Source organism: Anas acuta, chromosome Z (assembly GCF_963932015.1).
Source record: "Anas acuta chromosome Z, bAnaAcu1.1, whole genome shotgun sequence".
In the NCBI taxonomy this organism is placed as follows: domain Eukaryota; kingdom Metazoa; phylum Chordata; class Aves; order Anseriformes; family Anatidae; genus Anas; species Anas acuta.
The window spans coordinates 22546457-22558697 of NC_089017.1; the positions used below are offsets into that span (position 1 = coordinate 22546457).

General features: G+C 39.7%; 1 protein-coding gene across 3 annotated transcripts in view; it reads right to left on the reverse strand.

The window, feature by feature from the left end:
* Window positions 1-11917, reverse strand: part of TNPO1 (transportin 1) — an 84990-nt gene extending 73073 nt beyond the window's left edge. For 2 of the 3 annotated variants that reach the window (XM_068668048.1, XM_068668047.1), the window contains exon 1: window positions 11713-11916. The gene's annotated coding sequence lies outside the window, so the exon portion shown is untranslated. Of the gene's footprint in view, window positions 1-11712 lie in introns of all 3 variants that reach the window. The other variant, XM_068668049.1, reaches the window with a different exon arrangement.
* Window positions 11918-12241: the final 324 nt, after the last annotated feature.

The following is a 12241-nucleotide window of genomic DNA, read 5'->3' on the forward strand; positions in this document are numbered from 1 at the left end:
TCTCTCTGCATAGGTTTGTATGCACAGCGGGAAGAGTAGATAACTGATATTCCATAATAGATCTCTACATAAACCCTCTTATTTCAGGCTAAGAGTGATGTGGATTAAGCTAAGCAGAAAAAAAGCTCTCAAAACACAGAATAAGCGTGTCTTTACAAAAGAGCTCATGCAGAATAGCTATCACTACACCATTTTGCAATACCTTCTGCCTGGAGGCATTTCTTAAGCTTTCAGTTAAAAAAAAAAAATAAATGCTGGTAGTCCTCCCATCAAAGGTATCAAAGGAGAATACATCATAAAACATTTAGGGTGGTGTGACACATGATACAGAAGTGGTACTTTTTCTGGTAACTAAGGGCACAGGAAACATTTGTGTGTGTTCTTGGATGCCAGAGGACGACAAAAAGCAAAGACAGCACCTACAGGAAACCCACCCAGTGGAATGTAAGAAAAGTCCAACACTATCCCAAGTACAATGGCATGCCTTGGGCTCAACTAAAAATGTTGTGGAATGTACTGAACTATCTGCTTCTTTCATTGGTTTAAGACCTTTGAAGGTACACTACCAGCAATATTCAAACCAGCAAATATACAGGTTCTCACATAATACAATTTCAGAGTTGAGTACAGTTATTCGACTTTAATTTGCTATTGTCATTCATTCCTTGCTGCTGGTAGGTCCAGGAGTAGAATAAGAACCTGAAGAAGCTAAGGGAAATTATGTTAGCCTCCTATCCTATTGAGACAATTACAGCTATAATCAATTTTGTCTTATGCTGCACGACATATTAGAAATTGTGTACATGTGCTATTGATCCCATAATAAAACACCCTGTAATGAAGCCAAACTCTTAATTTGCTGGAAGACTGGACATTTCAATATGCGTGGCAACTAAGCCTGTAACATGATTTGCTCTCCATGGAATACCAACTTGAAGATGAACTTATTTTGATAGTACCTCCAGTTGTGATAATGCACCTGCTCAGGCAATCTGCTCAACTGTTGCTTTTGGCAAACGGAGAGTTCTGGCTTATCCTGTGGCATCACTGTCCACGACTGTGTTTTATTTTCCCAAAGGTGACAAGCAGTATTTATTTTTGCAGATAGTGTCCACAAAAAAGCCTGTACTGTGGGATCCCACTGATCAGATAAAATAGTATGTATAATAACCTGCTACCGTAATTACACTCTTCGGACAGAAGTGTGTTCCTTATTTAATGGATACCTCTGACTGCTCCTCACGTATTCAGCAAGCATATAATAAAGTGCAGAGAAATGCAGCTTCTGTATATCTGAAGGGGTCAAACCACCACATCACTGTAGACAAGATGGATGATAGGCCACAGCATGCATGAACACTTGAAACCTTGTAGAATAGTTAATTAAGACTTAACCCAAATTAGGCTTACAAACATCAACACACAGCACAGGCTGACATACAAGTGAAAGCTAAAAACAAAGCCTGTTGCAATTGTTGGGTTTGATTACATGCACGACATCACCAACTGCAGAGAAAGAAACCTGTTAAGCTGTCACCAGTTTGGAAATCATCAGGGAAGTTTTGAATTCTACTTTGACAGAGTAAAACATTGCTCTTATAATTCAGTAAAAAGTCCAACCGACTGGACAAGCGGTAGGCAAAACTGCAAAGATCTCTTGATTTGAAATGCCTTTGATCAATTCATCTTCTGGACAAGGAAACCCCCATTGCAATCACACATACTACACAGTAAAATGGTAGCACATGTTCTTAATGCTGACAGTCAAAAATCTGAAATTGAATCAATGACTGACAAAATCATCACCTCCTGAATTTGTGAGGGATGATGCCAGATCTATCAGCTGCAGTATGATATAGTGCAACCTCCTCTCCCCAAGCTTCTTTAGTGCAACCTCCGCTCCACAAGCTTCTTTCTCTAACTTCAAGAGTACCTAGATTTCATATAACCACTCAAGAACCATACAAGCCTCTTTAATTGCCTAACATGAAAGGGATTTTTGAAGGTATGGAAAATGGTAACTGAGAATAAGGAAGTCAAAGTGGAACGCTCTGTCCTGGGTAACAAGCTCCACTCATCATTGTTAACAGGCAAAATCTACTTCAAGAATTACTCCAGCCTTTGAATACCACCCCCACCTTGAAGTTCCAGGGTCTTATCTGAATTTCACCTGCCACACTGCACATCTGTAGTTCAGGATGTGCTTTTTACCAGATTAAAATCTTTCAGGCATACCGAGATTAGTGTCAGGTACATATGAACCCTGTTCAACCTCCTATTTAAGTAAAGTTTATTTCTCATAGCTGTAGGAAACAGAGCAGCTGGTGTCTGCTGCAAGATTTTGGTTGAACGTGAAACTAATCATCTGTAACTGATGATTCAGACTGTCCCAAGGCAGATAAAAATAAAGTTATACATAGCTTTTGAAGTTGTTTTTCATTAATAGATCAGAACTGAGACCTTTGAAAATATTTGAGGAAAGTAGCAGAAATAATTAAAAAATTAAGTTACAGCCAAAAAAAATCACATTCGTGGATGAGAATGATAGAAGACAAAAGAGATGTGGTCCCTGAAATTTTAGCATTTACTTTTATTCAATTTTGTGCTCATCCTCATCAAATGAGGGGGATTAGTTAAACAAACAAACATGAGATACTTATCTCCTCCTGATGTGTGTTTGACAAAGTGGTCCTAACCCCTGAAAGCCTAAGAAGGAAAGTCAGAGAGACTTCTGCATTGCTCCTCTAGGAGCAACAACGTTCAGCCAAGCCAGATGAAACCTTTGTGTGAGGTCCCTTGGCCTAGCCATGTGGTAAAGGTCTCTGTGCTCTTTCAAAAACTTATAGAAAGGAAGTCCTCTCCTGCCCGGACAGTACAGAAAACGCACTTCGCAGCAAATGCTAAAGATAGTAGACCTCATTGTGGTGTAATGCCAGGTTTGGGGAGGTTTTTGGATCCGAAAAAGAGTGCGTTGCTTCTTTAAAACTACTTCATTCAAAATAATTGTGAATAAATAAAACTTACAAACTTGATGATCCAAGTAACTGGCTCTCTGTTTTTAAGCTTTATATTACGATGAACGGAAATACACCAGTTTTCTAACTACAGTTAAAACATAACTCTAAAAAACAGCCATTAATGCAAAATATGTATAAATAACTATCACAAACTAGTTTAACCAAAATGGTTTAAGACTTTTTGTACAACTACACCATAAGTCATTCAGTAGAAATATCTTTAATATTTCTTATATAAAAACACAATGATTAGGAATCTAATCAAGTACTAACAAACATGTAAAGGTACAAAGGCCCTCCTGCTAGCTGAAAGAGGTAACAGACGAGACAAATGGTGCATTTATTTTTAAGTCTGTTTTGATGCATAAAGGAGATGAGAATGATTTATTGAGGAAAAGAAAAACTACAAATGTAATACAAGATTAAAACGGTCTTCTCGCAGTAACCACTGGCACCAGCTACAAAGGCATGAGTACAAAGGACGTCTTCAAGAAGCGAGGAGTCTCCTCCAGTCAAAACCCAGGCACTATTAGGAAATCAGTAAGGGGGCTGAAGAAACATGTTATTAGGCACAAAGATGTGGTTTGTCAGAATTTATTTTTATTTTTACTTCTTGACAAAGTATCTTGAAGCCAGGGATGCAGAGAATCCAGCTGTTTAATTACTTAACGTTTATTAAAGCATTCACACACAGATCATGCATCAAGACATACAACTATCAGCAATACTACCACCACTGTGAGGTCTGTCAGTGACGGTAACGGAGGTGCTTTGGTGGCATTTGCAACACTGACAGCAATGCCATACGCTAAACCAGCGTCACCAACCGTTTTACTAATATTTTGTTCCCCATGTGGCTGATGAATTTCCTTACTGCAGTAAGTGATTTATCTTAGGTCTTTATGATGCTGTTGACTCAAGGAAATGACATGATTAGGGTTTATATTAATCTCTGTGTTACTCTAACAAGCTTGTATCTGTCCTACACAGTGACTAATTGGAGTCATATTCAAATATGCAGAACGAAAACAGAACTTAAAGATTTAAAAGGCATCAGCTCAAAGCAAGAATTCAATCTTTTGCCCTGTGAGCCTGAGTACAGTTGTCTGGCCTTCCCTAATCTCTGAAGTCAGATAAATATTCTGAAATTCCATCCTCCTGGATGAATGAGCAAATAATTACTGATTTGGAATGGATCTCCTTCCAAAAGGAGACAAAGCCATGCATGTGATCATGAGTGAGGAGAACAAGCTAATACAATCATACGTATAAACAAAAGAAACTGAAAAAGATGCCCTAACCAGTTTAATCAAGGAAGTGAAACTCTGAAGACAAGTAAGCAATTAAAACGATCTCACCAAGAGACATAAGAAATGACTGCAGGCATTCCTTGTATTTTAAGGCTTGAAGGAGAGGGTAAAAATGCAGGGTAAAGGTGGAAGTACAGGCACAAACACATAGCCCACCCAAATTGTTCCTGCATATACATACAGAGTGAAATTTACAAATACATTATTTTTTCCTTCTCCAAGTATCAGTATTTTAAGATGGTAAATAAAACAGAGTTGAAATTATTACTGTTTAAAATAAGAAAACAGTACTATCCAAGCACTTCAACATTAACTCTACAGGAATTTTGTAAACCAAATATAAAATATATTTAGAAATTAAAATGTTATTAAAAATTCCTTTAGAAAATGTTTAAGTTTCATCTGACCAGAACAATAAATCTCACGAGATAATCTGGTAAGGAAAAGAATACCACCTATATAGTGAAGACTATTCCAGTTAAGAGAGGCACACTGTATATGGAATACAAATTGATATTTCAATAGAAGAATGCTTCACCTTTTTCCATTCAAGTTTACCCAGTCATATTTTAAATGCGAAATATGAAGCTAAGATTTAAGAGAAGTCTTGCAATTTCAATCAAATAACATATTCAAGTTGCTGTATCTTGAAGCAAACAGATACCACAGAGGAAAGCCTAGATACTTCTACACAAATCTTCATGGCCCTTTTCGGCAATAGGTGTTAAGAGATCACTGAATAACTCCAGGTGAACAGTGTCTGATTCAAGAAGAGGCACAAATGTGGGAAGCAATGAAAAGGTTGCATATAACAGTATAATTCTTATTCTTAATTTTTACTTTATTTCCTCATTTCTACTTGTATTTTTGAAAAAAAAAAATAAATCATTTTTATGACTGCATCTGTAAGACCACTAATCTTTGAAGCAATACTGAACCAGCATTAAGCACATTACACATAAAAACACAACACTGCAAATAATTTCACCGCCCTCCCAAAAATAAATTTGCAGGCATCCCATCTTTGTTGTACAATAACAGTGTAATCACCGCATGAAATATAAAACTACAGAGAGCTGAAACCAAAGTCAGTTTAAATTGTTTACAGACAGAAGAAGAAGTTAACATCTCCATCCTATGTAACAGTTCTTATATACTATCGGGATGCAGAACCCAGGCTTCTTTTTTCCTGCTAGCAATACTAATGCTCTCCACCTCAAGGAAAATTTACTGGCAGGCAGCATCTTTTCTGTCGTAATGCCCTTAACAAAATACACAAAAGGCATTACAAGCTATTTACCATCCTTTCTCAGATTCTACATAGAAGTTTGGGTTTCAAAAAAGAAATTGCACTCCTTTGGTGCAATGTTTACAGATGCTTTGAGTCTGTCGCACAGTTCTCATTCTCCTTGTATCTTCCCATTACAAAACATTTGTCTTTTGTATTGTAATTCAGTTGTAAACCATAAGCAGAAGAGACTTATTTTGTTACTTCTGCCTAACATGTTAGAGCCTTAATTCATATGTGGAGCTCCTACTGTAATTTAAATATAAAATACTGTAGCCTAAATCTTTTTGCAATTTAATATTTTCTGTGTGGCATGACATGTCTGACAAATTCCTACTTCTATTTATTTTTCTTTCAGATTATGTTCCACAACAGAAATGTGTATTTGATAATATTCTCATTTTAATAGTATTATTAATATATATTAATAATTCCTTTGTAAAACTTGGTGCTACTGTCATAGCATACCATCATTAACAGCATCAAAATTGCTCTCTATGGACAGGACCAACACTGACTTTAAAGAATTTCCTCAGAATTTCAAATTTGAGCTTAAAAAGCCCAACTATGGAACACAGAGTTCAATCACCTGCATACTTACCACTAAATTAGCATAATCTTAAGGATACCTGCATAATAACCAGCTTTCCCTAATATACATTTTCCCTAAGGTGTAGACAGGATAGCTGAACTTCTCTCAAGTAAAAGGATACATTTATCTTCATTTAGGTCTAACTAGATGCAAGGCTGAAGTAATCCTTTCTATATAATACTGTCACAACAATGTTGTTTCATTATTGAACGTCTTCTGGAAGACCCAAGATTTCAATTGTGATGAGGACATTACACCAGATATCCCAAATTCAGAGGAAATTCATGACAGTGGTCATATGTCTTACAATGTACGTAGAAGATGCTCTAATGGATGTTAGAGAGTTCAAAAGCACACACTATAGCATCTTTTCTAGAATTTCTACTGGCACATAATATTTTATTCACAGATACCAGGTTCTTCTATACTGGGTAACTCCTGAAAGGAACATCTCATCTTCTTATTTACCACTTTATCACAAAATCTCTTTATTATTTACTTGTGGCTTCTACTATTACTGCTGATAAAGCAAGAGGATTAAGTAATCTGTATGAAAAATATAAAATCATACACGCAGGGAAAACAATTTATATTATAGCTAAATATTTCTAACTATCATCTGAGAGTTGTGAAAATAGCCACTCTGATTATATCAATAACATGGGCCAGTTTTTAAGATTTCTGTTATAACATAAGCCCAACCTCTTTGGCCTCAGATATTGTACTTGTTTTCACAGGCATAGTTTTTCTTCAAACCTTCACAATGTGTACATGTGTGTTAAAGAAACTTTAAGTCATCCTTATGCCCAATTAAATCTGCATTATTCTGAATTCAGAAACATTCTGAAATGTGTTTATTGGACAATCCTCAGAAGGCAGCCTCTAATATCTTAACTTTTTTTTTTTTTTTGCTTTATTTAAAACAAGGAGAGTCTTACCCCGACAGAGATGAGATTATCAAAGACTCATTGTGCTCCATTAGACCTGTTATCTACCATAAAGAAAACAAAAAGCAAGGGCAACAACCTCAGTATCTGCTCATTCTTACTGCCAATATTAAAAAAAAAATCTAAATAAGGAAGACGTTAAAGCATATAGTTTCATATATTCTCTTCTTTCTTACCTAAAAGAAACCTGTCTTTCAAACACATTGTACAACCATTAAGGAGAAAAAGACAGAACTCAGAAGTGAGTCTTGCATGTAACTGCCACTGTCTCATGAAATTCCCTAATCAGTATTGACTTATCCAACCCACAGCTTGAAAGATTGCTAATGGAAGTAATAAACAAAACAAAACATAACTTGAAATCTACACTACAAGTGAGGGAAGCTGTGAAAATACTGCCAATTATCAAACAATAAATATAGCACAATTTGTGCAGTCACTGACAGAATCAAAATAAGACAATCACTAGAACAGACAGTGTCTAGTCTAAAATATGCTTTCCTGGTAAATTAAAGATATATCACAGTCATAAACTGCAAAGTATATTACAGATACCCATTGGTTCAGAAAACAACTGTAATAGGGTATTAACCAGAAGCAAAATACTGCATGAAATCAGTGTTACCCAGTTTTTAGTCAAGAAATACTTTCTACACTCTTCTACAGAGATGAGGTGGAAGAAGACATCAGAAAGGAAGCTGCCTCAAGTAGTTTAGTAATGTAACCAAATGCCCATCTGGATTTTTGCATATTAGAGGTGGAGAGATTTAACTAAGCAGGTATCTGAAGATGTGATACAGAAACTACACATATCTGCACCAGTGTATATACTTCTGTGTTAGCGAGAAATGAAAAGCAATCACTCATTTATTTCTTTTTAAACCAATCATTTCCTCTCATTAGTTTGCCTACTTTAACCTGTTCTCCCAGGGGCTCCAAGAGCATATCTGCTCCAGATTCCAGTGCTTGAAGCCTTCTGCTGCCTGGCTTCTCACAAGTAAGTCAAGAATGTAATTACATGACTCTAACGTTCTTGTCAACACAACTGGTTCCCATTTGTTCAAAAGCTCCATTCAAACCTCACCTTGTTTGTTTTTAACTACTTGTTATGAGACTGAGTCAACAACTAAAGCTTTCACCTCTGATGCCAACTCCCTACTTACAGTACACATAATGGAGAGCACTGAAGTCAATCCTGGCTTGGAACCATGTAGCTCAGGGTTTGTCTATAGAAAATCACAACAATTCAGCTTAAACTTGTCTATGCACCAGCTTGCAAACCCCTGTGCAAAACAATTCATTTTAATTCAATGTTGGCTTAAGCTTTTTCTTTTCTTCTCTTCCACCCCCACCATTTTTTTTTTTTAAAGGAATTACATCAGTTGAACCTGAGTCAAAAAACAGACTGAAATACAGGTATCTATTTGGACTTTTGCACTTAAGTTTCCTTAGTTAAAAAAGCAGACTTGTGTTTTTAGCCCCTGACAATAGACTTGCCTCTTGTCACCACCTGCATCCAACACCAATGAACAGCCCCACTGTCCCCAGGCGGGTCCACACTTCTGGCTCAGGACACAGGAAAAAGAGGAAGACATGGTGAAGTAGGATGAATGGGATAAGTGAGACAATAAGCACACAGGGGAAGCTGAAGTTCCACTTTGTGTTTGATGGATGTGAAGATTTGCAATTTGGGTGTGTGGTGGAGAAAGTATATGGCTTAAGTTTAAAATGAACATAAACATCTGCAGGTACATGTATGGATGGGACAGGTAAGTATAAGCACTGGACTGCTTATACTAGTTTGGAACACAGGAATATGCAGCAGAAAAGCTCTGGTTTTGTGTGGTTAGGAAAAACATGATCCTGGATGCCAGAAGTTACATCTGATGACCACATACCCGTGAACTAGGTTAGGAATGCCCTGGTCTGTGCTACACCATCATTTCTGCAAGAATTTCCTTTCCATGTTTTAATACGCTAGCAGTTTTCTTGAATCTTTGTACCTACTCAGCTGCTATTTTCCATTCTCTGCCAAATACGTTGTCTTGCCTTTCCCTCTGCTTTTATGTTTAGCATTAGTCAATTATCTAATTTAAAGCATTTCATGGCAGGCTCTTCATAAGCATCGTATTTTGAAGGTTTAAGGATATTTTGCAAAAGCTTGTAGAAAATGCTATACAAAAATAAAATTACTTAAATTATTTAATAGTGGAATAATTTAACAGTAACATGTCAGATTTGATTTATTTAAAAAAATACAAAACCAGTTTATTTTAAAAACATTCAATATATAGGAAAAATACATAGGAAATAGACTTTTTGATTGTTTAAAATCAAACTGTGAAGGCTAAAAGTGACATGTATAAGTTCATTTCTCTATCACTATAAGAAGCTACCTTCCATTGTATCCATGTTCATGCACAAACAAACGTTTATGTACAAGTTATACATAAGCATATGTATGTGAAATCTATCAATAGGGATAGAAAGCCAATCCAAATTATCTAAATCAATACTACGAACTAGTGGAAAGAAGTGGAATAGGTGAACAAAACACACGTAACACACACACATATAACTTTTCACGTATATGTTAGATCATAGATCCAACAACATTGGGTCTACACAAGTAGATCTATCAATGAAAGATTTAAAACATAAAATCTTAGTATGAACTGCAGTCTTGACCTCGGACCCCTATAGCATTTGCATATTATACATATATGAATACCCATTTTTATATATATTTTTTTCTGTCACATGTAAAATCTATCAACAGATGCAGAAAAACAATCTGAACTATCTAACAACACTGTGCGACTGTGGTAAGAAGTAGAATAGGCGAACAAAACATATTGTTACATTTAGTTTCAGATTCTATGAACATTGAAATACGTCAACTGACAGAATTGATTTCTGTGGTTAAAACTAATAAATCAAAGTCACAATGTAGTTAAGACATAAAAATAAAGGACAAGCAGTTTTATCCCTTTCAAAAACTAAGAAAAAGTCCTGCCCTGTTGCACGCTGGCAGAAACTCTACTGATAATAACATACTGACTTCATCTGCACATCTTTCACAGATGCATGGTCTAAATTTTTTTATGACGATGAAAACACAAGTTCTACAAAAGGATCTCTTTACCAATGAGATATTTAAAAAATGAAATGTCAGAAGTGATTATCAGCTGCAATGAAGGAGGATTACCCTTGCCCTTCTGCTACTTTCCTTTATAGCCATGGCATCTTGGTGTGCTCAGAGCAGGGGCTGGAAGGAAAACTGACTGAATTACACTCTACTCTAGCTCTGCCACTCTGCTGGACAGCTCTATACGTACCTGTCACCTAATTACACAGTAATTCAGTCCCTGAGTTTGCTGATTTACCCCATGAACCTGAAATTTAACCACATGTATAAGTTCCGGTTTAGGGACTCTTGTATGTGGATGTTCAAGAGAACATGGATACAGATATCCCAGAAAAAATGCATGTTAGATGATCTAAGCCTACATTCATAAACACAGCATTGTTATTTTCACCTTCTTGTCACGAGGCATGCTGAGCTCAGTTCAGCAGCTGTTGTTACATCTATATCAATTTCTGAAGTCACTGAAATGTGTGTCACAGCCTGCATGCAATAGTAAACACGGTCCTTTATCAATATTAATTCTAATGAGAGCCTACTTCAAGGCAGAGTAAACTGCTTTTTTTTAACCATTTTTTCCCCCCAGAATTATAATTTTTGCTTTGCACTATGCTGCTCGGAGTACAGGCTAGCTATTTTGAAGAAACGCACTTTAAAGTAATCCTGATCAAACAGAAACTCTTCCCAATTGCGGGCACCTTCCCTCCATCCTCCCACATACCACCCAAAAATAACCGAAATTCACACAGCAGATGCAAGACGAGGACTTTCAGAAACAGACCATCCACTGTCATTCTGGAGCATAGCTGAGACTCTCGGTTAGCTACACGGGCTCCAGTCCCTACCAGGGGACCCTTGTATGGCCAGGGGCATGCGATTATTGTCCTCCTGTTCGTTTGCTCGTGTCCTGCAGGGACACAGCTCAACCTTTTGTTGGGTGAGCGCTGTGAGCACCGGCGGAGTGCCGAAATACCACGTTAGGGACTGCTGGCGCAGGCAGGACAGCAAACAAACCCCTTATGAACCGGCACCACCCGCAGCAGAGCAAGCAGGAGGACTGACTGTCTATAGAGGGAGAAAGCAGGGAGCCTGCAGAAAACCACCCCAAAACCACTCGGGCCAGCTCACCCCGCGGTGGCCCCGCAGGCTGCAGCGGCAATTTCCCGAGAGAGCCCGAACCGCCAGCCCTGCGTGCCGGAGGGGAGGCACCCGTGTCCCTCTCGCACTTCGCAGCGGGACCCCACCGAGCCCTGCCCGCTCGGCACGACCCCGCAGCCGGCGCCAGGAACCGCGGCCACGTCGCTAACCCCCGGGGCTGCTTTCACCTCCTCGGCCAGGAGATGGCCGTGTGCCGCCGCCACCCCAGCCCACCCCAGCCCATCCCATCCCGCCCCTCGCAGCGCGGACACCTACCCACAGCATCCCACAGCCCGGCGGCAGGGGCGGGGAGCGGCCCGTGGCGGCGCGGCTCAGCGCGGCGCGTCCCGGTCCCGGCCCCGCTCCCGGTCCCGGTCCCGCTCCCAGCCCGGTCCTCTCCCCCCGGCGGCTGCGCGCCCCGAGGTGCCGCGGCCCCGAAATGGCCGAACAAAGGCGGCCCCGCTCCGCCGCCGCCGCCGCCCCTCCGATTGGCCGCGGGGCGGGGCGAGCCCAGGCGGGCGGGGGCGGGCGGGGGCGCCGCTCGCCGGTAACCGTGGCGACGGCGGCCTCGCCTCGCCTCGCCTCGCCCGCGGCTGGGGGCGGCCGCAAGATGGCCGCGCGGCCGGGCCCGGGCACGGGTGGGCCAGTGTTGAGGTGTTGTTGCTCTCACGCAAGGCTCTGGCGGGCGTGTGCCCTCCTCAGAGGCCAGCATGCGGTGTGGGGTCTCCCGAGCCGTTGCCTCCTTCCATGAGGTGCCCACCCCTCGTGCCCACATGGCCACGAAGGGGCTCTGCTCACTGAGTTG